At 42.3% G+C, this 27,498-nt stretch overlaps 1 long non-coding RNA gene across 1 annotated transcript in view; it reads right to left on the reverse strand.

The window, feature by feature from the left end:
• Positions 1 to 1,194: 1,194 nt before the first annotated feature.
• The window catches only part of LOC139751742 (uncharacterized), a 108,240-nt gene continuing 81,936 nt past the window's right edge, over positions 1,195 to 27,498 (reverse strand). The window contains exon 3 of the long non-coding RNA XR_011713413.1: positions 1,195 to 1,333. This is a non-coding gene — a long non-coding RNA (uncharacterized lncRNA). The remainder of the gene's footprint in view (positions 1,334 to 27,498) is intronic.

Here is a 27,498-nt window from a genome sequence, read left to right on the forward strand (position 1 = left end):
GTTATTTCGCAACATAAAGTTGCTAGGGGTGTTCTCTTCAATTATCTGGCATTCTGGGACCTACTTTACGTATGATTTCATTTCTTGCACTGTTTCGTAAGTACTACCTTGGCTCTCAATTTGCCTTGTCCATAAGTTTTCGTTTTTTTGAAGTCCTAAACATATATCTCTGCTCTTAAATTGTCCTGTACTTGTGTTCTCGGCTCTTGCACTGATTTGTACGTGTATTCTCTACTCTTCAAATCTGTACATGCGTTCTTGGCTCGAATTACTTTCTTCCTTTCAAATTTACTGGAGTAACTGCTAGTGTTTCGGCTGCCTGCCGAGTTCTCACACACATATTGGCGATCTCGTCTCTTGGCGGTCTGCACAAATTCTCTCTGCCCTCGAGCTCTTTCATGACCGTGTTACCAGGTCCTGTACTGCTTCTGTAAGTCTGCTCACAAGCTCACGAGAATGCCTCGTACATAGCATGCGTTCAGCGTTTGAGTTACCCATCCATTAATGCCTTTATATACCTACCAAATGTTATCTTTTCTTTAACATTGGTTCATTTATTACACTCTTGTCATGACTCCACCGCCTCATAGTGCTTAACCCCTTGAGCACGACCAGGCCAGACTTTAAGGAGTACGATCAAAGGCCAGGCCATCGTACCCAAGGGTCGTATCGTTACGCTCGGGGGCCGTAACCGTCATGCTGAAAGGCCGTAACCGTTACGCTCAAGGGCTGGTACCATCGTATTCAAGGATTTGCACCGTCGTGCTCAAGGTGTTAATTTCAGATTCTAAATTACACCACTGGACACAGACAAGAAACATGTGGGGGAAAAGCTTGCCTCTCGCACCTAAAACCCGTCTGGACTGTGGATCAAATTCAAAACCGAAACTGTTCTCGAACTGTAAATCATTGATAAAAATAAGCAATCTTTGCTGCCTTAGAAAACGTATTTGTCTATGCCAGACGCTTCTCTCCCGCTGGTGCTCACACCGAACTGGGAAGGGAAGCACAGATCTCTCTCATATACTCGTATATAAACACACGGGGAGCTGGGAGGGACTGTTGTCGTGTGAGGTACGTAATAAATGCCAAGGGTTCGTGAGGTGGGGATGTACCTGGCAGCGACATAACGGTTAGCGGTACTCAGTAAAAAGTGGAGGTAAAGAACATGTATATAGAGGTACATACCAACGCGGGGTGTCAGGTGGGTGGAGGAGGAGGACGTTCATGTGAATGACCATCGTCCACACGCCACTCTCGATCCTCGCGTGTACACCGCCGCCCAGAGACCTGACGTGTTTCCTCGTGCAGGATTCCTCAGGAGGGACCCAACCTGTCGGTGAAAGACTTCAGTGAGCATGACGAATATGAAAACCACTTTTTGTGTTTACCCATACCCACTCAACCCCCCCCCCCCCCCCACAACCAACCAATACACATACATACACACACACGCGCGCGGAAGACGTGCAGACAAACACACACAAACTACGATATTCCCTACCTGGTTTTAAGGTTACGAAATGCTCGATAATACGGATAAAATAAACATGAGAAACTAGAGGAAGGAGGAACACATGATGCAGAACCATGTCGAACATTTTTTAAGAGCGTACAGAGACTGTGATCATAATGCTTGGGAAATGCTGCCAGGCTGACGACACCTTCCTACAGCGCCGCCGGCAGGAGGGGCGCAGCCACCCAGAAAGGGAAGGACAGAGCGGGAGCGGTGAGGAAAGTTGAGGACCACTTATAAGACCAACACAGCTTACACCGTCCTGGTCTGCCTCCTGGTTCGTAACACGTCACTCGTGATTATTTGTTCGTAAGATGTCCCTATATACACAGACAGGATAACGCTACTTTACTGCCATGTTTTGTTCAGGTGACACCAATAATATCCTAACTCGATCTACATGTAGTTCCTGACCTCGTAGTCACGTGTTTTATGCAGGTGGACCGCCCTCCGTCCTTGCCAGGCACTCAAGACCTTCCCGGGTTGACCTGCCACCCTCATCTTACCCAAACCCTTCTCGTATGACACAGAGGTCAGCCAAGACGTGCTAGTGACGGACAGGTGGGCTAAGACACTGCTGTTGATTGACATGTGAGATGAGACGTCCTGGCGGAGGACAATGGTGAGCTGAGACGTGCTGATGTTGGACAGAGGTGAGCTGAGACGTGCTGATGCTGGACGGAGGTGAGTTGAGATGTGCTGATGTTGGACAGAGGTGAGCTGAGACATGCTGATGTTGGACAGAGGTGAGCTGAGACGTGCTGGTGAAGGGCAGCGGTAAGCTAGGACGCGCTGGTGATGGGCAGAGGTCACTCGAGGAGGCTGATGAGGACCACTCTGGTCTGGTGTTCTGCATTGTTCACCTGATGAATAAGTAAGGCGGCGGATGTGGAAGCTCCTCCAGCCCTCCGATCCCGAGAGAGGCTTCAGATCCTCCCGCGGGTGATCTTGCTGCTCCATCCAGGACGTCAGTTGCACCACTGATGCGCCACTGAGGAGGAGGCGGAGGAGTCTGGCACTATTCGTAGGCAGATTCCACAGGAAGATGAGGGGCGAACCCAGCATACTGACGCACTTCTGAACATGATTAACGTTAGAGTTGAAATGTACCTTCGAAACTTGCCTTCACAACAGAGAAGGAAAACGAATCATCAGGTGTGTGAGGGAGGCTACCCGGCAGACGACCACTGTACACAAGAGGCAACTTTCGAATCGAGTGTTTCACAAGGGCAACACGCCCCTAAGCGCCCTTCCATCCTTTTCTCCTGCAGCAGATAACCTCGATACAGACTATCAGGTCTTCTATTCTCTGGCTTTCCCATGTACTGCATGTCTAACAATGGAAGTCATCAAAATTTGTAAAGTCGAGGCAGTTTTCATGACAAGTTCCAAATTAAAGAAAGAATGATCAGAAACATCAATCGTCAGGCCAAATCAAGACGGCAGAGCAAGAGAAATAAAAAAAAAGACAAAAAAAAAACACGAAGCAAGACAAAATAAATGGATTTCCGAAATAAAAATCTCAAACAAGCGTTTTTCAAACAGATGGTCAAAACAGATGTACATAGTTCAAGTCGAGTTTCAGAATGATTACACTCGTACACTAAAGCAACGTTCCAGTAGAGACTATACACTGGAGCATCGTCTTTCCCGTAGTGCTGACCACCAACTCTGCCCAGTAGTACGTGCACACTCACACGACGCTCAAGTATGACGGTATGGTCCTGGAGCACGAGGACGATCCCATGGACCTAACTCTTAAAAGGGACGGGTCAAAGGCCAAGCCATCATATCTTAAAGGTTGTACCATCGCTGTCATGGGTCGTGAGGTCGCGGCAAGGGTCGTACCGTCGCGCTCAAGCGTCGTGCCATCGTGCTGAAAGGCCGTACCGTCGTGCTCAAGATGGCAAACGAAGCGATAAGAAAAAACCAAAGTATGACGAGTTGCGAAACTTACCAGACGACCTAGGAAGCAAGGGTTGTGGTAGTGGTAGTAGCCTCGTTGGTGTCACAGAGAGGCCCTGTGGCATGTTACGACCCCCATATATTCCACCATGGCCAGAAGAAGCTGTAAGCTAATAGCCAACCATAACGAGGCTAACACACGAGACAACAGCCGTGCGTGTCTCAACATATGGTCCCGGATGTGATACAGTCTTCATACCAACAGAAGACCAACATACGGGACCTAAGGTGTGGAGGTGGCCTGACGAGGCTCTTAGGTTCAACCATAGCACAGTGGTGAAGGCTGGCAGTCCAGACGGTGGGGGCGGCCTGGGAATGATGTAAGCCAGGCAGAGTAGAAGCCTAGTTGCTGTGCATCCTGATTAGATGTACATCAGAAGTCCAGTACAACTGTAGGGGGTAGCCTGGCTCTTTAGGTTGCTTGACTGTCAAACAACACGTCCTACTTCAGGGCTACACAAAATGTCAGTCACACGTTCCCTTTTTTTTTCTTTCTTTCTTTGGTCGGTACTTGCGCGCGTGAGCGACTGTAAATTAAACGTGTGCAGGCCTTACTCAGAATGAGTGCACACGCGATGTTTGTTGTCACGTTCCCCTGAGCGTCAGTGCGCGCCTTTCTACGTGCAAAGTGTTCAAGTGCGCCGCTACATACGCATGTGTGCAATATTTGCGTAGAACGAGTGCATAAACTTGGCCTCTTCGTTATGAGAGGCAAATAAGTACTTTCACTCTATGAGTACGTTCATCAAAATGCTGAGTACGATGATTTAACCCCCTGAGTACAGTCACTTAACCCCTTGAGTACGATGACAACCCCTTGAGTACGAAAACTTAAACCCCTGAGTAGGACGACTTAACCCCACGAGTACCATTACGTAACTCGAGTACAATGACACTTCTGATCTACTGGCGGAGCTAAGTCTTTTCTGTCGCCTATTTTGGTGTCTCCCATTATTCTGGCTTCCATCTGTACTCTTTATCCGTTCGTTCTTCCCTCTGTCCATCACCGCTGATGTATATCCTACCGTATTCCTCCTTGTGGCAGTTTTTATTGGTTTTTTATACCCTGCTGAAGTACCTCTGGATACAGACCTCCATTTTGAAAGTACTAGTTATGTCGTGTCCTAAACTACTTGTATATCTCTCTATCTATTTCATCTCAGGAACTGCATTTGGTGACGTTTATAGCCTTCGCTCATCTTTTGATTTCTTCCTTCGCCTTCCTTTCCTTTTGGGCTGGTATATGGTCTTCTAGTGAAAAAGAAAAAAAAGCACTGCCTATCATCTGTGTATCTCCCATTTCACTAACGTTCATAGCTTCCGTGTTCCCCACCTGACAGCCAGCCAGCCACATACTCTCCTGCACTGATTCGTCAACCTCCATGTTTACTTTTCGTTTTCTCTGAAAAATCTCCATTTTCGCCGGCATTGTACTGACCCTGAATATTCTGCACTTTTTTTTTCAGCCTGCGAAGCGATTAAACCCTGTGCTTCCCAGACCGTTCTGTCTCTAACTGTTTATATTACTTTCTCTGCAGTTTTACTTAGCTATCAACAACATCCCTGTACTTCAGTGTCCCCCAGATCTGTACTTCAAATGTTCCCCGGATCTCCGCTTCCCTGCACCGGTCAATACGCTACCTTGTGTTAATGTTTCTCTGTCTGTGAATTAATTCTTGTTCCCCGCGGTCTATTTCTGTCTCTGGTGTTATGCATGCGTGTTAGCCCGTGCTGTGTAACTGCCTCTAGTGTGTGTGTGTGTGATTACTATTTGTGTGTTACGGGGATAGAATTTTTTTTCTACAGTCGTAATTGCCCCGTCTCTTAACTTTATATAAATATACCATGGTTTAAAGTTTATGTATAAATCAAGGATAACTCAGCTTACGTCAGGTACCCCTTTACTGACCAGCCCCCAAAGGTGAGGATGAACAAATGGGTTGGCTGTATGGTGGCTACCCTGTGTGGGTTTATAACTCGGGCCCGTTAGAATGGAGGTTCGCAATGTTGACCATTGTATTACTCTGTGTCTGTGTGTTAATAATAAAAATAAATAATGGTTTATTAGATTTAGGCGGCTAATCTGCTATGATACACATTTAAGGTATTACAGATACTACAGAACTGAGAGGTCATGACAGTTACAAGTTAACTAATCATACAAGAGCTGAAGATTAAGATGAGGTGGATATTTCCACACTTTGGATTAGCACATGAGTGAGGTGCATCTAGATAGACGGGGGTGGCAGATATATAAGAATGTTTACAGAGTAATTAGTATGGTTTGTATATTATGAACCCAACTGAACGTGATGTGATGAAGAGTTACAATAACACAGCAGATGACATAACACAGCCTAACAGAAAACTGAGCTGTTCACTTGCACTGCTATGCACTTGTTCATGGATTGTTTACGACGTTCACAATGGGAGGTATGAGACTGTTCTTACATATGACTGCACGAACTCTGATTAGAACATGTCGATTGTGGTGACGAATGTTGGTCCGTGGTGTCAGGGTGAGATATGTGTGTGTGTGTGTGTGTGTGTGTGTGTGTGTGTGTGTGTGTGTGTGTGTGTGTGTGTGATTGATTGATATTCACATGATAAATAACTCTATCAATTATTTAAAATTTAATTACCAGCTTACGCGAAATATCGCAGCATAGTATATGATCTACATCAAAATTCACCCAATCCAGGTAATACTATGTTATTCACTTCCCATCGCCTTGTAACTAGACAGGTAAACAGAGAAATAGGGTTAGACATATTCAGTACAATAAAAGGCCATCTTATTTACCAAATATCAGCCGCAAACTTGATTTTTCTGGAATACTACAGAGGTCAGCCCTCATCACTCCACCTTCCCGCCACACCACCTCCCCATTACTCCACTTCCTCTCCACGTCACCTTCCTCAACCTCCCCTGAACTCTACCTTCCTCAAGCTCTCCTTTGCACCAACCTCACCACTCCATCTTCCTTAACCTTCCCATCATTTCATCTCCCCATCACTCCATCTCCCTACCTTCCTACCTGCCCATCACTCCACTCCAAACCTCCCCACCATTCCATCTTTCTAAACCTCCCACCCATTTCATTTCCCCTCCATTCTACCTTCCTCAACCACCACCACGTCTTCCCACCACTCCACCTTTCTCAACCTCCCCATCACCCTATCTCCCTAACACTCTACCTTCCTCAACCTCCCTATCACTCCACCTCCCCACCACTCAACCTTAGCCTCTCACCGCTCTATCTCCCCAGCCCTCTAACTTCCCCAACCTCTCTTATCACTCCATCTTGACCTCCCAAGTACTCTACCTCCCTCCCCAACCTCTCCACCACCCCGACCTTCCTGAGTCACTCGTCCAACTCCCCAACATTCAACCAACCCAACCAAATGGTTGCCTAAATCCAATAAACCATGATCTATATATTCATCTATTCACCAACCCACCACACCAACCTCTTCCTCCCAGACCATGTGACATTTACCATTACACACCACCTCACTCTCTTCCCATTCCCCATCACTTTGTTGCTCCTCTCACCATTACTTTCCTACATCCCTTCACTCTCCTCCTTAATCCCCAGTTCCTCCTACTCTCCCCCGTGACCTCCTGCATCGTCTCCTTCGCCCGCCTCTCACTATCAGGGGATTTATTGGTTTTCCTTGCCTGCAACATTGGCCATATATCAAACCGCCTCTTTACCATTTACGTGTTTACTATACGTCATGCATTTACAAATATATACACGTATTTCAATATTTCCTGAACAGCAAATTATGAGACTATATCAAAACTTGGACGATTGCTAAGAGTCCGTAATTCACTCCGGTACAAATTACAAAAATGAGGCGTTTTGGCTAGGATGAGATGGTTTTTGGTGGATGTTGTCCCGTCCCTTTTAAACGGCACCAGATGGTAAAAAGGACATATGAATATATCAAGATTTTATTTTCTAACCTAACCTAACAAACCTAACCTAAACTAACCTAACAAACCTAACCTAACCTAGCCTAACAAACCTAAAATTAAACTTTAACGGGGGAAATTTCAGATCGCTCTTACGGGACAACAAGAACTTAATTTTCTTTTTTTTTTTCATTTAATTGTGCACTTTATAATGCACTGCTGCGGAACTGAAAATAGATGTTTGAATTCCAGTATCATTCGGGGAGCAGTATACATACCATGACCGAAAGAAAGCAAGTAAAATACAATGATGATCTCCAATGCTGGGATACCAGCATGTCTGGTATCCGCGAGCACAGTGCACCTCACAACAGTCTCCAGCTAGCTTGCAGGTCACTACCGGGTTATCTGACATCATTAACATTCACCCAGGTAACCTGCCAACCACCTGGGGAACACGTATGTTCATGAATTTACCGTAAACTAACATTCACTTAACCACGTATACACAAAACATGTAACTCTTCTCTTCTGATTTCTCTCACTTCATTTTCTGGTCGGGATCACGAAAAATTTTTGCCTTTCAAGGAGTACAAGGGTGTTAAAAAGGACTCAGACGAGCTCAAAGGTCCTTCACATAGTTTACGACGGGTGGGGTGGGTGACGACAACGGAATGATCCTTCGCTGTTCCTAACAATATCTTATCCTTAAGAATATAGGATAACATTAAGAAAACACGTAACGTAATCAGCAAGGTTTGTTACTCCGGGAAACAATATTCAACTGAAGACAAACAGAATATTTCCGTGCTGTGTGATTTACGTACAAGGAAAATAATCAGATAATTAAATAATTTATGTGGACTTCCCAAGCCTCACTACGATATGATTTTTTTTTTTTCACAATTACACAGCGCGTCATCAAGACACATAAACATGCTATTTTCCACTGTAGAAAGACCGAGGTAAGCCAAGTATTTTGTCACCTTGTATATATTTGAACAAGCGATATCTGACGGCTGATGTATGTACGTAGGTTAGGCTCAAATGAGCTATTTTATTCCAAGATTTCTTACGCAATTGACTCATGGCAAGGTCTTCGAAGCACAGTCATTAAATATATGAATGTAATCAATCTAATAACTCATAGATGATTTTCGAGATCTATTTTCTGTATACCACTTATAAAGACAACATATGATAATCTCTAAAAATAACCGAGTATTCGGTTAAAACATAACTATACAGACAATAATTACATTTATAAATCTTTTCTTCCAACGTTGAAACTGAACGACAGGTCCCACGATGAAACTGGGTGGGACGTTATATGGGTAATCAAAGTAGTTCTCTCACGTTCACCTTGCAAGAAAGTGGAAATTTACTGCAATCATCATCGACTCGTGAAAATAGCAGAACAATGTCAAAGGACATCACAGCGGGTCCGCTAAATACTACTTTCGCCTGCACCAATCGTCGGTAATGGTTCACAATCAAGTGAAATGGACTTAGTCCTTACTTCTGTAAATGCAGAATGACTAAAAACAACCGAGTTCAGGCCCAGCACGTCGTAAATACCTAACATCGCCACATACATCGCGTCACTGTACTGTAAGTTGCCCCACTACTCACACTAATAACAGTTACCCAAAGGCGAGGCTGTGCCTAACCTCACACTGTTTTAAGGTTAAGAAAATATTCAATCGGGCCAAGGATCAGCCTACAGGGCATGGAGGAATTTTAAAGAAATCTCTTATATCAAGCAACCCTCTCTTCTGAGCATATAAAATCTTAATCTTAGTGTTCATACAGTACTGATGCAAGGCCATAATATTATACAATCACGGATGTTAGCGCAACAGAAGCAAAAAGTTAAACCAACCTGTCTCTCAGGGACTGGCCGCTAACCTTTACTGCTGATGCTTACAACCTTGCTGCTCCTATGTTCCCTTTTTCCTCACCCCGCTTTGCTGAGCATAAGCTAATGCGCTCAGTTTCCCCGCAAACATCTCCCCCAGTTCTTGTACTGTACCATCTTTTAGAATATAACTGTCTATTGATTTCTGTTCCGTCTTAATAATATAGGGTGGATTACGCGATGTTTCGACTTAGGTACAGCTGGGAGCAGCGTGAAGTGATGACTAGGAATTGTGATCCCAGTCTGTGCCCTACATCACTGAAAGTGAATCTGATAACTTGTTAAGTCTCGCACACTGAAGACCTTGCCGAAATGCAAGAGCCAAGTCTCCTGCCCATCTCTTTGTGCGAGACTAGGAGCGTAACATCAAAGAAGCCTAGTCACAAAGGTTCAACACCTGCTCTTATGTTGTGGGTGCCACGTACGTTGGTTTGTATATTGCCCGCAGTTCTCATTAGTATCTATTCTTTATATATGTTCAGAAGAGAATGGGATAAGAATAGATACTTCAGCATATCCAGTGAAGACAAAGAATACGATTCCACATCTCGAGTGTGTGTGTGTGTGTGTGTGTGTGGGTCTGGTGAGCTAGCCTGCCCCCCAAATTTAGCAACAACAGAGTGATGCCAACCCAGTCACCTCTGATAACACTGATCACACGGTTTACTGTACCTGATATACCAAATCATCCGTCCAAGGATGGTAATTTCATCTTTGGGAGTTCGTCTACTGAAACGTGTGTCCCTTCAAGGCGGAAGCTTTTTCTGAAGTGAAAAAAAAAAAAAAAAAATTACTAACTTCTCGGCGTTTCTATACAAATACAAAATATTATTCGTAACATATATCAAAAATAGTTCATACTTTCGACTTTCTTTGCGAGTTGCCTTTTCATTCCTAATTGTGCTTGGTGTGTTCATTGTCCCTCGCTGTACTTGAAGTGTTCTTTATTCCGTCATACTTCCTGTGTTCTCGGTTCGTTGTGTTTGATGTGCTCTTGTTTGATAAGTTTTTGTTCCGTGTTGCGCCTGGTGTGTTTTTTATGCAGAGAATTTCAACATCCTTTGAATCCAGTCCCTTTTTATCGAATATATATATATATATATATATATATATATATATATATATATATATATATATATATATATATATATATATATAATGTTAATCTGAAAAAGATGCTTTAACCCACCGAAAAGCATCACTAACTGAAGTGCACTTCGCGTGTTACCTTTCAATGTTTAGGGAGGCCATTTTAGATTTGAAAATTGCTGTTCTCTGGTACCAGTCTTGACATCCACACATATACAAGATTCCTTTACCACGAAAAGCAAACACTCGTCAGCCATTCTTCATATTCTGAGGATTTTTTCTTTTTTTTTTTTTTGGCTTAATATCAATAATGGCTTAAAATAGATAAAAAAAAAAAAAAGGAAATATCATTAGAATAATATTTTGTTAAACTGGATTCTTTAACGTAAAGACCTATCAAAATGTTCAGTTTCAAGAGTAGACACACACAACGTATGGTATTAAGTGATCATTCAGAAACAGTAAAATCATTGCCATACGCCACTCAACCTTAAATTTTCAAGAATTTCAAATACAAGAGGCTTCTTGCAACACTATTTCATCCCCCTCTAAGTAGAGGACAGGCCATTACGTCTCCAAGACTTGTAGACGGAAGTGGGTTACAGCATATATGCATGTGGCAGGTTGCAACAGTCATATGGGCAGGAGCCATTTGGAGCAGCCCCCTGGCGGCATCTCTATGGACGCCACCTAATCATCGAGGGGCTAGGATATACCGAACACAAGACGGGGTCCCGACATGGGGTCAAGCAATATATGTTTTGTCCTGAACACCAGGGGTAAGGCAGGGGTAGCTTGCCCAAACCTTCGTCGGTCTACGTAAACTGATGCAGTCTGAGATGCCGGAGCTGTCCAAACTCCTAGTCCCTCAGGGGAAGACGAGAGTGTCAAAGTATAATTAATGACACGGCTTCACCCTTCTGTTCGTGGTTCATCATCCTAGGTAGGGCTACAAATTGCAGTTAGTTCAAGAGATACTGAATCCACGAGAGTTGTAATACACTCTTCTTGCCTCTGTCATGACGAGACGTGAAACATCACAGCGATTTAGACCGCGTTAGTGTACCAGGGCAGCTGCTGCTCCAGGCTGTACTGAACGCCTTACCAGACTTAGTAACTACGTTGCAGTGTGAGGGACAGACGACTGAGCCGTAATTCTGGTGATATTTCGTTATGTCTTCACCCTGCTGGGGACACCTAGTTTCTGAAATCAAGTATCTCAAATGCCAACACACTGAGATGTTGAGAAAGGAAATAAATGGTTGTAAAGTTCACAACCATATCAATAATCATGAGAATAACACAAAAACGCTGGCTCTGTTTTGTTTGTCATATTGCTTTTGATGGCTGTAAACACGGGTGGCAACGTTTTGTCTAAACATTAGATAAACATTAGGAAATATAAGACGTAGATGTCAATGTTTGGTTTATATCGAGCAACATCGAACTGGTGAGAAAGGTAATTCACCTAATGAGAAACTTTCGTGTCAATATGATTTATTGGAAAAAAATTCGCTGCATGACAAAAAACTTTGTGCGACTTCCCCTAATACACTTAAAAAAAGAAACTGCAGTAAGCTGCAATCTTGTCATGAGAACTCTACTGACCTAGCTAGTATTTGGTACTTATTTTTTTTCTTAATCAGACATTTTCAGTGTCTAGTCATACTGACAACACCATTGTGGGTGATGACTGTGCATATTAGGAAGTTTTGTCTACTATCACAAACGTATAACATGTATAGAATTATCTACGGTTGAATAATGCTGTTGAATCAATTCATATAAAAAAAAATGCATTAGGAAGGTTCAACAGCAGTGGCCACCACCACAGTACCAGTACAAAGACTATTTAAGCTCTGGCACCAGTAACAGGTCTTATTAAGCTTTCACAGGCGGCTTGACCAAGCAAGCCATACAATGTTAACTGCCTGCATTTCGGCTAATTGTATACTTCTGAAAACCAAATGATTAACTGACCTCGTCCTTTAACAAATAATAAGATAAATGAAGAGATAAATAAAAAAATATAAATGTGAATACGTTGAATACCTTGACATAATATGAGGAGAGTAAAACAGTTATTACTGTTCGTATAAGTTTTCTCACGTTCGCAGGCAAGGTAAGGTTCCCGACCCTGTGGATACATATTCTCACGCTGTCCTCGAAGCGGGTTGTTTCCAGCTCATATGCAATTAACAGTGGCTTATAACGAAATTTACCACGTTGAACATGACGTTACGGTCCTTCAACACGACAGTAAGATCTCTGAGCTTAATAGTTATCCCTGAGCACAACAGTAAGATATCTGAGCTCAATAGGTATTACCCTTGAGCAAGACATTAAGATCTTTAAGCTCAATTAGTGTTACTTCTGAGCACGACAGCAAGATCTTTGAGCTCAACAGTGTTACTCTTGAGCACGACAGCAAGATCTTTGAGTTCAATACTGCAACCTTTGAGCACGACAGTAAGATCTTTGAGCTTAATAGTGTTACCCCTGAGCACGACGGTACGATCTTTGAGCTCAATAGTTTTATCCTTGAGCACAACAGTAAGATATATGAGCTGAGCAAGATCTTTGAGTTCAATAGTGCTACCTTTGAGCACGACAGTAAAGATCTTTGAGCACAGCAATGTTACCCCTGATCACAAAAGAAAGATCTTTGCGCTCAATAGTGTCACCCCTCAGCACGACGATACCATCTTAAGACAATGGTACATTTAAGCAGGACGACACATCCGTTAGCGTACGAGATTTTGGTCTCTGACCCGACTGACTCTAAGTGTCACGTCAAAGAACAGATCATCATACTTACCGGTCGTAACGTCGTGCTCTAGGGGTTAACTAGCTGAATTTCAGGCTAGAATGGCAGCGGCATGAACATCTGAAATGCCGTGGACATAAACCAAGTGAAGAGCGATATCTGTCAACGCAGACCGTACGCTCTGTCTTGCCCTCCAAAAATACGGTGTATAACGAACGATACTTGTGACCATTCTCTGTCGTTGTTGTAACCATTCAAAACGATTTACCCGGGAGATTATCCTCACACTTGACAAACTGTTTTTCTTCCTCTGTTAGCACATGTAAGGACGGCACGCGCGACCATCACACAGTCCACAAGCTTGACCCTGGGCGTTAGTGGTGGGGTAGGGAGGAGGTACCAGTTCCCCCAACCCCAACCCCTCCACCCCCACAACACGAGCCAGGCCACCACAGTCGCTCGCTTCCTCTGCATGGCTGAAGGACGCTGCTCCTGCATTCTTACCTAGCGATATTATTGTTACACTGATAACACGCGCATTAAACATATACAAGGCAGTAAGTGCTGGACGATACCTTAAGTATGTTTCAAGACATAAACAAGGTTTCATGTGAGAAACGTTTGGTTTGTTCAAAATTTAAGAAAACTAATTTTTAGTGGTATACAGGGTTTGACGTGCTGTCAGTGGATTGAATCAAGGCATGTGAAGCGTCTGGGGTAAACCATGGAAAGCTGTGTAGGTATGTATATTTGCGTGTGTGGACGTGTGTATGTACATGTGTATGGGGGGGGGGGCCATTTCTTTCGTCTGTTTCCTTGCGCTACCTCGCAAACGCGGGAGACAGCGACAAAGTATAAAAAAAAAAAAAAAAAAAAAAAAAAAAAAAAATTAGTTATTAATATTCGTTATAGCACGGGGAAAAGCTCGCCCTAATCCAAGCCATGTCGGCTGAAGGAGGTAAAATGAGTTCATCAAAATAAATCACAAAACAGATTAATCAAAGATCAGGTGTATGTACACACAACTCTTGCGAGTGGAAAGGTTAGAGGGGTGGGAGGTAAAAAAAAGCAAGACGCAACAGTTCCACAGCTTAACTGTGCAGGGAAGAGGAGGTATATCTTAACGGTTTATCTTCCCGCGGCAGATCTCCCTCCAGAAACTAAGATAATAAGCAGCCAGTCGCGTGCCGCCGCGAGTCTGGAGTTCAGAACCTTGGACACATGCAGCTCACGAGAACAGTGGCTGAAATACCAGTAGAACAGTGAGAGAGAGAGAGAGAGAGAGAGAGAGAGAGAGAGAGAGAGAGAGAGAGAGAGAGAGAGAGAGAGAGATATCACGGAGGATGGAGAGGGATGGTTGAAGAGACCTGATATCAAGAGAACTGATATGGCGGAAGGCGTTTCGTTTCGTCTTGCTCTAAGACAGAGGAGAGCATGAGCCACTCCAGATAGGCAAGTAGCGCCCCACACAGGACCGAATGAATTCCCTGTGAATACGATACACTGTTGCTGCTCAGAAGAGATGTCAATGTGGCAATGATGCATGTACAATCAACCATGATTTACGCAGGCGAGATCCTCACTGGCTAGAGTATGGGAGGCGAGAGCAAAATCTCTGCTTCCTGATCAATGCAGTTCTGAAAATATTACCGAAAACATGAAAACCTGAGCCAAACAAGCGCGTCCGGATAAGTTGTAGTACGAGAAGAATACCACTTGTAGCAATGTGACGTGCTGAGCTCAGACAGCAATGTAAATGTTTTAATTCATACGAACAGACCAAAGAAATGTGAGATTCCACACAAAATCATTACCACAGCTGACACATACAAATAATGATAATTATTGATAAAATTACTTTATACCAGACACTAAATGTTGGCAATAACGGAGAGTGACTCGCCATACATCCTGGGTATGCACGGCCAACAGCCATCACACTGACGCTAATGAAAATAGACTCTAGAGCTTTATTGGTTATCTCGTATATCACGTACTACAGGCTCAACCAGCCACAGTAAAATGCATACATACTTTAACATTGTGATAACACCAGGACTATACAGAGCCGATTTTTACATTCGTACTTAATACGGTCATTGTCACATATCTTTTAAGTTTGTTTCATATACTAATTGATATTCGCGACACACATAAACTCACACAGGAACTCCACGGGATAATGGTTAGCGTTACTGACTATGAACCGGCACGGGCCTGCCCGGGGTTCAAATCCTGGGCGCGGGAGTTGTTCCACACCCAACCTAGCTGTTCATCCTCCAATCTTTGCAGGCCGATATATGGTACCTGCCATAGGTTTGTTTGTTTGTGTGAGTGTGTGTGCATACATACATACATACATACACAGTAAAAAATGAAACACACACACACACACACACACACACACACACACACACACACACATATATATATATATATATATATATATATATATATATATATATATATATATATATATATATATATATAGGGAAAGACGTGGCTACATGAGTGTACACTCTCTTCCTGTATCACACAAACAGTGATCGCAAACGCAAGAGAAAGATGGAACCAATAAGATTCGGAGGAAGTGACAGTACGTGAAGTAAGACTCAGTGATGATACGGGAAATAAGACAACAGTGATGGTACGTGAAATAAGACTCAGTGATGATACGTGAAATAAGACACAGTAATGGCACGTAAAATAAGACACAGTAATGGCACGTAAAATAAGACTCAGTGATGATACGGGAAATAAGACAACAGTGATGGTACGTGAAATAAGACTCAGTGATGATATGTGAAATAAGACTCAGTGATGATACGGGAAATAAGACAACAGTGATGGTACGTGAAATAAGACTCAGTGATGATACGTGAAATAAGACACAGTAATGGCACGTAAAATAAGACTCAGTGATGATACGTGAAATAAGACACAGTAATGGTACGTGAAATAAGACAACAGTAATGGTATGTGAAATAAGACTCAGTGATGATACGTGAAATAAGACACAGTAATGGTACGTGAAATAAGACAACAGTAATGGTATGTGAAATAAGACTCAGTGATGATATGTGAAATAAGACACAGTAATGGTACGTGAAATAAGACACAGTAATGGTACGTGAAATAAGACTCAGTGATGATACGTGAAATAAGACACAGTGATGGTACGTGAAATAAGACTCAGTGATGATATGTGAAATAAGACAACAGTAATGGTACGTGAAATAAGACACAGTAATGGTACGTGAAATAAGACTCAGTAATGATACGTGAAATAAGACAGAGTTATGGTACGTGAAATAAGACAACAGTAATGGTATGTGAATAAGACTCAGTGATGATACTTGGAATAAGACACAGTAATGGTACGTGAAATAAGACTCAGTGATGATACTTGAAATAAGACACAGTGATGATACGTGAAATGAGACAACGGTAATGGTACGTGAAATAAGACTCAGTGATGACACGTGAAATAAGACACAGTGATGGTACGTGAAATAAGACTCAGTGATGATATGTGAAATAAGACACAGTGATGATACGTGAAATAAGACACAGTGATGGTACGTGAAATAAGACTCAGTGATGATATGTGAAATAAGACACAGTGATGATACGTGAAATAAGACACAGTAATGGTACGTGAAATAAGACTCAGTGATGATACGTGAAATAAGACACAGTTATGGTACGTGAAATAAGACAACAGTAATGGTATGTGAAATAAGACTCAGTGACGATACTTGAAATAAGACACAGTAATGGTACGTGAAATAAGACTCAGTGATGATACTTGAAATAAGACACATTGATGCTACGTGAAATAAGACAACGGTAATGGTACGTGAAATAAGACTCAGTGATGACACGTGAAATAAGACACAGTGATGGTACGTGAAATAAGACTCAGTGATGATATGTGAAATAAGACAACAGTAATGGTACGTGAAATAACACACAGTAATGGTACGTGAAATAAGACTCAGTGATGATATGTGAAATAAGACAACAGTAATGGTACGTGAAATAAGACAACAGTAATGGTACGTGAAATAAGACAACAGTAATGGTACGTGAAATAAGACTCAGTGATGATTCGTGAAATAAGACACAGTAATGGTACGTGAAATAAGACAACAGTAATGGTACGTGAAATAAGACAACAGTAATGGTACGTGAAATGAGACAACAGTAATGGTACGTGAAATAAGACTCAGTGATGATTCGTGAAATAAGACACAGTAATGGTACGTGAAATAAGACAACAGTAATGGTACGTGAAATAAGACAACAGTAATGGTACGTGAAATAAGACAACAGTAATAGTACGTGAAATAAGACTCAGTGATGATTCGTGAAATAAGACACAGTAATGGTACGTGAAATGAGGAAACCGAGTAATTGAGAGAAGACAGAAGCGACACACTTGCCCAACATGGGAAAAATAAGAATATGGAAAAACTTTAAGACAACGCTGAAGCTTCTAAACCAATGTGACAACGTCGACAGTGATTAGCTCTTTCACAGAGACCGAGAGAGAGAGAGAGAGAGAGAGAGAGAGAGAGAGAGAGAGAGAGAGAGAGAGAGAGAGAGAGAGAGAGAGAGAGAGAGAAACCAGACTACAGCATGAAAATGCGTCAAGAAAGTCATGAGAAAAGATGAAAAGAAATACTTTTATAGTATTAGGGTCTTAGGGTGAATGGAAGAAGGTAAGATATGAAACTATGAATGCACACAGTATACAGGAGTCTACCAATGTGTACAAAAGTAATGGAAGTTCAAGAAATGAGGATCCCCGCGACGGTGGAACTCCATCCCTATGCAGTGCAAACGTTCAATTACACAGACAGACAGACTTCATCATTCTCCCAGGGTAGGAATCTGGTGACAGGTTAGCGGTGCTGGCGACTCCAAAGTCCTCACGCAGAGGTTCCTGAAACTTATACCTCGCTAGATGATATTCATACTGAGACCGTCATTCGATGTGTCCTGTCCTAAATACTTTATACTCACTCGGTTCATATAAAGAGTTTATCTTGTAAGGTGAAGCGATCCTCCTCTGTTTTTTTTTTTTTACATCCCCCATGACCTTGGTATCATCCACAAACATATTCAGGTAGGAGTCTAATCCTTTTGGCAAGCGATTCACACAGATCAAGAAGAGCAGCAGTCCCAGAGCAGTACCCCGTCGTATGCCACTAGTGACTTCAGCCAACTTCGGGAAGGTTCTTCTGACATACGTCCTTTGTTCCTCTCCACCAAGATAATAAATCCACTGCAGGAGTCTCCACTTATTCGTGCCTGATGATCCAGCTTCTTATTGGTTTCTGGCAATCCAGGTATAGACAATCCAACTAACCTTCTCGTTAGTCTAGACTAAAGGGGTTCGCTAAACATGACCACCTTTGCATGACACCATATTGTTTCTCGGGTGTGTTACGGGGAGAGCGTTTTACTTTCCTATTATCCTGTCTCTTGACATTGTATATATGTAACATGCCTTTACTCCTATGTATGCACACACACACACACACACACACACACACACACCAGCCTAAGCCAGGTACCTATTGATCGACCAGCCCCGAGGGGAGGATGAACACCTGGGATGGATGTAGGCCGACTGCCACACCTAGGATTCGAAACCATTGGCTGGTCGGTGTTGAGTCATGGTCAGTAAAGCTAACCACTACAGCATGTAGGCATGCGTGTGTGTGGGAAGGGGGGCGGGGTTAATGTCTGCGTTCAGCTGCGCACACATATGCGTACATATATGCTTTGTGTATGCGTAGTAAGGTTTGTGGGACCTTGTGCGTGAGCAGCTGTGTGGACGAGATGATGTTTGTGCGTAACTGTGGGTGTGTATGGTGATGTATGCGCATACCTTAAGCCTGTGTGGTGATGCCTGTGTGTAGGTGTGGGCATGTGTGTGGTGATGTATGTGCATACCTTAAGCCTGTGTGGTGATGCCTGTGTGTAGGTGTGGGCATGTGTGTGGTGATGTATGTGCATACCTTAAGCCTGTGTGGTGATGCCTGTGTGTAGGTGTGAGCATGTGTGTGGTGATGTATGTGCATACCTTAAGCCTGTGTGGTGATGCCTGTGTGTAGGTGTGGGCATGTGTGTGGTGATGTATGTGCATACCTTTAGCCTGTGTGGTGATGCCTGTGTGTAGGTGTGAGCATGTGTGTGGTGATGTATGTGCATACCTTAAGCCTGTGTGGTGATGCCTGTGTGTAGGTGTGAGCATGTGTGTGGTGATGTATGTGCATACCTTAAGCCTGTGTGGTGATGCCTGTGTGTAGGTGTGGGCATGTGTGTGGTGATGTATGTGCATACCTTAAGCCTGTGTGGTGATGCCTGTGTGTAGGTGTGAGCATGTGTGTGGTGATGTATGTGCATACCTTTAGCCTGTGTGGTGATGTATGTGCATACCTTAAGCCTGTGTGGTGATGACTGTGTGGTGATGCCTGTGTGTAAAAGGTAATGTTTGCTCGTGGCTGTGTGGAGGGTCTTTGCAAATTTCCTACGTTGTTGATTGCAATGTTTGTGTACCTGATGGTTCACATGCTGATATTTTCACGTGTTTCCGTGGACGTGGAATAACGTTCTGCATTTTTTTTTTTCACATCCAAATGTACCTGTGTCGAGACTCACAGGCTACAGAGTGCATGTAGTTGCGCGTAGATGTAGGTACACAGGTGGATGTTTCATAAGATCATCAATGTCATACCGGTCTGTGCCAAACAGTTATTCATCAACATGCTCCAAAGAGGGGAGGCTGAACAGCTGGGTTGACTGTAAGTCAGCTGCCCTATCCAAAAATCGAATCCAGGCCCGTGAGAGTGACTGATCACAAAGCTAACCACGACACTACACAACCTCTATGTGGTTTATTGTATGACTGTATGGGTATATATTCATCTCATTAAGTTTTTGGAAAGCTATATTTGTATATGCGTGTGCTTGCGCTCCGAGCGTACAAACAATATCTGAAGAGAAGAGCGTTGGGAAACAGTCTTACCATCAAGGTCACCATCAGGTTTTGGGGCAATGCAAACAATAATTATGAAAGACTGAAAAAAAAAAAAAGAAAACTTAGCAGGTTTTACGTAATGTAGCGTCTGCACACTAACTCATCTCTGAGGTCATCGTGTGGATCATACGTCTCGCTAACCACAGACGGATATCCGCTGTCGCGAGCTTTAGCGAGGATCGTTTGGGAAAAGATTTCCTCGGGATGATAAAGGAACATAAAGTCATTATGAGATATTACGCTGCGTTGAGCGGTGCTGAGCGGGAATTACGTCAGATTAGAGGCTCGTATATGAAAGGTTCCATCACCTATTGAAGCTCATAGATAAAGTAATCATTTCCCTCGTCTGTCTTGTGAATTAAAGGGTAGAGGAATGAAGGTAGGGCAGGAAAAGCTCGGGAGTAAAGATCTGCAGGAAGAAAAGGAGGTAAAGTTGGAGAGAAGCGAAGTGATCAGTGGAGAGGGCAGGCAGCCGGGAGCCCAGCCCTTTCATGCAGCAAGTTGTAGCAAGAAGGAAAGAAGGCTGGGGATCAGGTGTTGCCAATGACAGCAGTTAAGGACTATAATCTATAATGACTATGACTCAAATTACCTTACGCACACCTGATCAAACAAGTAATCTCACTGAGAAAGAAATCCTATCTTATCAAACCCAGCCATTACCCCTCTGGGTCAAATTGAGTTATCTGTTGTTCATGAGGACATCCAACAATCACCATCAGTATCGATCATCCTTCGTTACCTAAATCAAAATTGCAATATTCATTATGGGACAGAAACTCCCATTTTCTGTTATAAGGCTGAAGCCTACAACGAAATATACAACTTTCTCTTCGAACGTCAACTCTAGGAACGTTGTGTGTCATCCCTCCACTACTAGGAGGTTATGATGGGTGAGCACCTGCTACTTGGATCAAAAGCGGCATGCAGGAGCATACGGGACTGACCTGCTTGGTACCCAGGTCGAAGTCAGATTTTCCAGTCAGTCAAAGTATACGACGAACTCGGTCACCTAGTTATTTGTCGTTATAGAACTAAGTTTACACTTAATATACCTAATAACATCATAGGTGTCGAAACAAAAGAACTTATGTAAAATGCATCGAACAAAATTCTCAAGGCATATATATATATATATATATATATATATATATATATATATATATATATATATATATATATATATATATATGAGTTTGGTAAAGTGTGTGAAAGAAGAAAGTTAAGAGTAAATGTGAATAAGAGCAAGGTTATTAGGTACAGTAGGGTTGAGGGTCAAGTCAATTGGGAGGTGAGTTTGAATGGAGAAAAACTGGAGGAAGTGAAGTGTTTTAGATATCTGGGAGTGGATCTGGCAGCGGATGGAACCATGGAAGCGGAAGTGGATCATAGGGTGGGGGAGGGGGCGAAAATTCTGGGAGCCTTGAAGAATGTGTGGAAGTCGAGAACATTATCTCGGAAAGCAAAAATGGGTATGTTTGAAGGAATAGTGGTTCCAACAATGTTGTATGGTTGCGAGGCGTGGGCTATGGATAGAGTTGTGCGCAGGAGGATGGATGTGCTGGAAATGAGATGTTTGAGGTCAATGTGTGGTGTGAGGTGGTTTGATCGAGTAAGTAATGTAAGGGTAAGAGAGATGTGTGGAAATAAAAAGAGCGTGGTTGAGAGAGCAGAGGAGGGTGTTTTGAAATGGTTTGGGCACATGGAGAGAATGAGTGAGGAAAGATTGACCAAGAGGATATATGTGTCGGAGGTGGAGGGAACGAGGAGAAGAGGGAGACCAAATTGGAGGTGAAAAGATGGAGTGAAGAAGATTTTGTGTGATCGGGGCCTGAACATGCAGGAGGGTGAAAGGAGGGCAAGGAATAGAGTGAATTGGAGCGATGTGGTATACCGGGGTTGACGTGCTGTCAGTGGATTGAATCAAGGCATGTGAAGCGTCTGGGGTAAACCATGGAAAGCTGTGTAGGTATGTATATTTGCGTGTGTGGACGTATGTATATACATGTGTATGGGGTGGGTTGGGCCATTTCTTTCGTCTGTTTCCTTGCGCTACCTCGCAAACGCGGGAGACAGCGGCAAAAAAAAAAAAAAAAAAAATATATATATATATATATAAATTTTTTTTTATATATATACTATATATATATATATATATATATATATATATATATATATATATATATATATATATATATATACTATACCTAAGATTCTAAAATCCCTCAGATGTTATGTACATAGACTCACAAACTTTCGACAATGTACCACGTAAAAGATGATTACGTGAAAGAAAATATCATTGCGTACGAAATCGAACCTGCGGGCTGAAGCGTAGTGGCCCAGAAGCAAGAATCAACGTGGTGTTAACTGGGGAAGCGACTGACGGGTTTAACATGACAAGGCTGAGTCCTGGGATCTATACTTTTCACTCTTTACACTCGATCTGGAGACAAGGTTCACTACAAGATTTGCCGATGAGACGATTTTAGGGAATACATCCTGATGCAAAGGAAGACTGTATGCAGAGTCAGTGTGATTGAAACACGGCATATGAACTTCACGGCAGAAGAATGCAAACTAATGCATATTGACGACAGGAATATCAATCATGAATGCATAATACCCGTTAAATTTGCAGGACACAAAAAAGACCTGGGAGTAATGGCTTAAAATATAAAGAACACTGCTTATCTGCATTTGATAAAGGTATTATAACTGGAAATATTAACTATCAATTATTAACTATAAAACGAGGAATACAATACCAATCTTTACAATGACCTGGACATTATTTTCACCATAATGTTTAATTCTGGTCACGAAAATGAATCATAGATGAAGAAAAAGTAGAGCGAATTCGGAGAACAAGAAAACTCATTCCGTCGATCACGCATAGACCCTACCAAGACAGACTCAGAAACTTTACAAACTAAAAAAAAAAGAAAAAAGAAAAAGGAGACTCCGAGACCTAATTGGTTTTCAAAATGCAAAACACTATCAGTAACATACAAAAAGTCTTCCACGTTAGATAGAGATTCAGTAACTACGAATAACAATACGAAATCAAAAGGAAAGATATAATAGCAACGTAGCCAAAACTTTTTCAACAGTCAAGTTGTAGAACATTGCAATGAATCACCATTAGGTGTTGTCAGTGAGAGGACTGCATTTTTCTTTTATCAAAGCCAAATAAATACTTTAATTGTATCTAGTATCATCAAATAACCCTATTTCAAGAAAAAAAATAAATGTGAAATTACTTGAACGATTCAACCCACTTTTTCTTTGCCATCTCAGATATGCGCCTCCTCGATCAACCCCTCTGCTGTCAAAGTAACTTTTCCCGTTCTCACTTTCCAGTACAGTTTCCACGGCAGTGTATTTCCTCCATACTACATGGTGGTCCTTCACAGCATTTTCCTTCTGGCTGTTGTGAAAGAATTTTTCTTTCGCATCGAAACACTTATGAATCATGGCTGTCTCAGTAAAAGATGTTTTCATGACTTAAAGAATCTGCGAAAGTCAAGAAAACTAATGCAAGTAACTAAGATAAAGCCACTGGCAAGGAATATAGACAAAAATTTTTAGTCGGACATCAGATTTTGTAACCTGTAACATAAAGTTAGCGGTCGCTAACGTAGCGCGCCAAAGGAATTCTCGCTAATGATTCCCTTGCCTTCGTATGGCAAGTAAACAGCAGTGGACACAGATCAGAAGCGCCGACGCGGTGCTTTCATTTACTGAGTGGTTAAGCCAGGGCGGCTCCCCTTCCTCCACCTAGCCAATCAAGTATGCCATATATAGTTAATGAGTGTGACGCTGAACAGCGGGGGAGGCTGTAACCTCATCATACGATCCAACAGCTGGCTTAATCTACGTACGTTATGATTTACTGCAAACCTAAGAAAGAAAACAGCAATCTACATTACACCTGAGATAAAAAAAAAAAAAAATATGATCTTTAATTTGTTCTTTGTTGCCCTGGGTTTTGGGTTATAGAAATGCATGAAGTTATTAGGATAACAGTTCGAGGATGTCGTACACCAGAATGACAACAGCACCAAGCTATGAAAACATGATGACGTAATGTAGGACCACAGCAAAGATAAGCAGTCCTGAAGTCACCTTACAGTCTTTCCAGTACCTTCTTCCATGCTAGGAGGATCATTCCCCACAGAAGCCTTCTAATATACTCCTGTTTTAGTTCTTCTCTCTCTCTCTCTCTCTCTCTCTCTCTCTCTCTCTCTCTCTCTCTCTCTCTCTCTCTCTCTCTCTCTCTCTCGCCAGATGCCATGACAGGCTTCCAATTCGTGTCAAAATCATCCAACAGAGGTATCCACAATACAATTCCTAACTCATGTAAGTTTATCAACTTTTTTCCACCTTTATTATCTTTGCAGTATATGTCACATTTGTCATTATCATCATTTCATCTAATACGATACTGGTCAGGTGAGTGACCTCATATGCCACTAATATAAATCAAATGTCATCTCGCAGTATGCAGCGTCAGTTCCTTCAGCAAATTTCGTTTTGATTACACTTAATGAAGCAATTTTCAGTGAACATCACCATGTAATGTCTGGTTCACTCAATCTCAACCAATAACATCTAAAGGCCATTGTCACGGTAAATATCACTGGTTAAAAACAGGTACTTGAAACAAGTATTTTGTAAGTGGCACATCAAACATAACGGAAAGAAAAACTAAACAAACAAACAAAAAAACAAAATCAAGGGCAAACTATTATTGTGGCCAGCTGCCCTAGGGGTCTTTAGTTACCGTTCACTTGAACAGCCGAATCATTCAAAACATATTATGAGGTACGTTGTGGCATTTATATTTTCTACAGACGATTTACACCAGCTGATTTTATTGCTCGGTAATTGTGATGATAATATCAGTTTCTCGTTTTGTCATTCTTGTAAAGAGCTACTTGTTTACGTACCTGATTTTCATAGAGCATCAGTTTCCATTTTGCTTACGAACTACGGGAAGCAAGTGAGGTCTAAGATGTCACAGTGATACCAGTACATGTCTAAACTAGAAAGGAGATTGCCTCTTACTTTGAGCCTCATTTTCATGCAAACCGACTCTATGGAAATGCAAGAGCAATATATGTCACTAGAGCGTGTAATGAATGGCCTTCAAATCATATTGAACACTTGAAGAGTGAGTTATAACTTGACGATGACGGCTTTAATGACTCTAACAGTCAACAGACCTAAAGCCTACATAACCAACCATACTACAGCAATAATGCCCTTTGAGACCACCACACCTGTGGCCTTTTGAGCGCCGTCTTAGTTAGTAGTCTTTCACCTTCCATGGCCATTGGCCGTGTCCAGACTTCGAAACACACGGTACAGGAAGGCGTGGTAGACCTTAAGAAACGCAAGGTCAAGCTGAGCAAGAGCTTTGCACTGCGCTCTTCACAGTTTAGCTACACAAACTCAGGGAAACCCTGTTGGTGTCTGTTTCCTCGCCTACCAGTATGATCACGTATGTTGTCGGTAACACCTTAATTCAGACTTGCCCCTGGGATGGCGACGCCAGCCAGGCCGTGATTAGACTGTGTGACCTCGAAGATACTTATCGCCTAATCAGGCAACGGTACTACAGCAAATGTCCAACACCAAGATGGTCAACTATTTCGGTGAGGCTGCGGGAGCCGAGAAATAATTACTGCCTGACGATATTTCTTTTTTTTTTTCTTCTTTATTCAACTCTCTGGAGATCAGATTAATGCAAATGTAGTCAAAATCATTTTAGATTGGTGCAGCTTCAGTCAACATCATTGAGGTTGTCAATGTTAACCTTGATATGAGTTTTAATTCCCATGGTAAAAGAATCGATCACTCCAGATGACCCTAACCGACAGTCTCTCTGTGGTCGAGAATTCAATTTTGTGCAGTCAGTGAGGCAGAAGCAGAGCAGGAGTTACTGACGGGAGGCCATGCCACGCCTGCTTTCGATAAAAAAAAAAAAAAAATCTTATCAAAACAATTTCTTTTCTTTTCACAGAAAACCTCGTCACAGATTCGACCTCATTTTTCTGCGTAATGTCTATTCACCTGGCAGGCCGAACTCATATAATGTCTGGTGCTCGTGATGGCCGTCTATCCCGTGCTGAGCCAATCACAGAGTCTGGTCCAGGCTGTTTTACAAACGGCTTAACCGAAAGTTACGTTAGTTTAGGTTAGGTTAGGTTAGGTTGTTAGGTTAGGTTAAGTTAGGTTAGGTTAGGTTAGTTTAGGTAAGTTAGGTTAGGTTAGGTTGTTAGGCTGGGTTAGGTTAAGTTATGTTAGGTTAAGTTAGGTTAGGTTAAGTTAGGTTAGGTTAGGTTAGGTTAGGTTGGTTAGGTTAGGTTAGGTTAGGTTAAGTTAAGTTAAGTTAGGTTAGGTTAGGTTAGGTTAAGTTAGGTTAGGTTAGGTATGATGGAGTGATGTGCTACACCTGTCGCTCCCGTGTCTCCGAGTCTTTACGTGGAATCACAGGATCAGCCCAGTGACCTTTAAACTTCTCCTTGACCAACAGGTCACGACAGATCGCCAGTTATTCCCACAATGCACCAGGCAAAACATACATATCTTGTCTGCCACAGTTTCTCAGTACGGCAATACCAACCTAATTATCTATATTTTTTTCTGAAATCTAATCAAAATGGTACAGACAGTTATATACTTATACATACAGTATATATGTCGACACCGAATAAAACCCAGTTTAAACAGTTAAGTAAACATGTTGGATTAACCGGTCAAATACTTACAATGGACTAGGCTTCGGGCCTGCTATTGTATTAAAGGTTTGTTTTTCTTGAATATTGCAGTAAGAAACTTTATACTGCAACAGTAAAAGTACATATCATAACCCTGTTCAATAGTTTCATGCGAATGATTCAAATATAGGTAATAAACAAGGTTTTAGCTACCCGTAAAATTAAACATAAATATCAAACTTGCATCGCCAACGCACGATACTCCTTACGATATGTTGTTCACAAAGACACTGCAGGCCAGGAACACACTGACTGGTTTTCGCTGACGAGGAGAGAGGCTAGACCTGCACCTAACCCAGCCCTGCACTACCCACTGATCTTGCTGAACAACTCTCCCTCATCTGGCGCTGTAGCCGTACTCGACTCAAACTACTGGTAGGTACGCACGCGGAAAACCTGCTACTTATATCTTGGATGAGGAGAAATAATGACAACCTTACGTAGTTTCTACACTGACGTATTATGAGACCTTGTGAGAAATAATC

Source organism: Panulirus ornatus, chromosome 12, assembly GCF_036320965.1.
Source record: "Panulirus ornatus isolate Po-2019 chromosome 12, ASM3632096v1, whole genome shotgun sequence".
Taxonomy (NCBI): domain Eukaryota; kingdom Metazoa; phylum Arthropoda; class Malacostraca; order Decapoda; family Palinuridae; genus Panulirus; species Panulirus ornatus.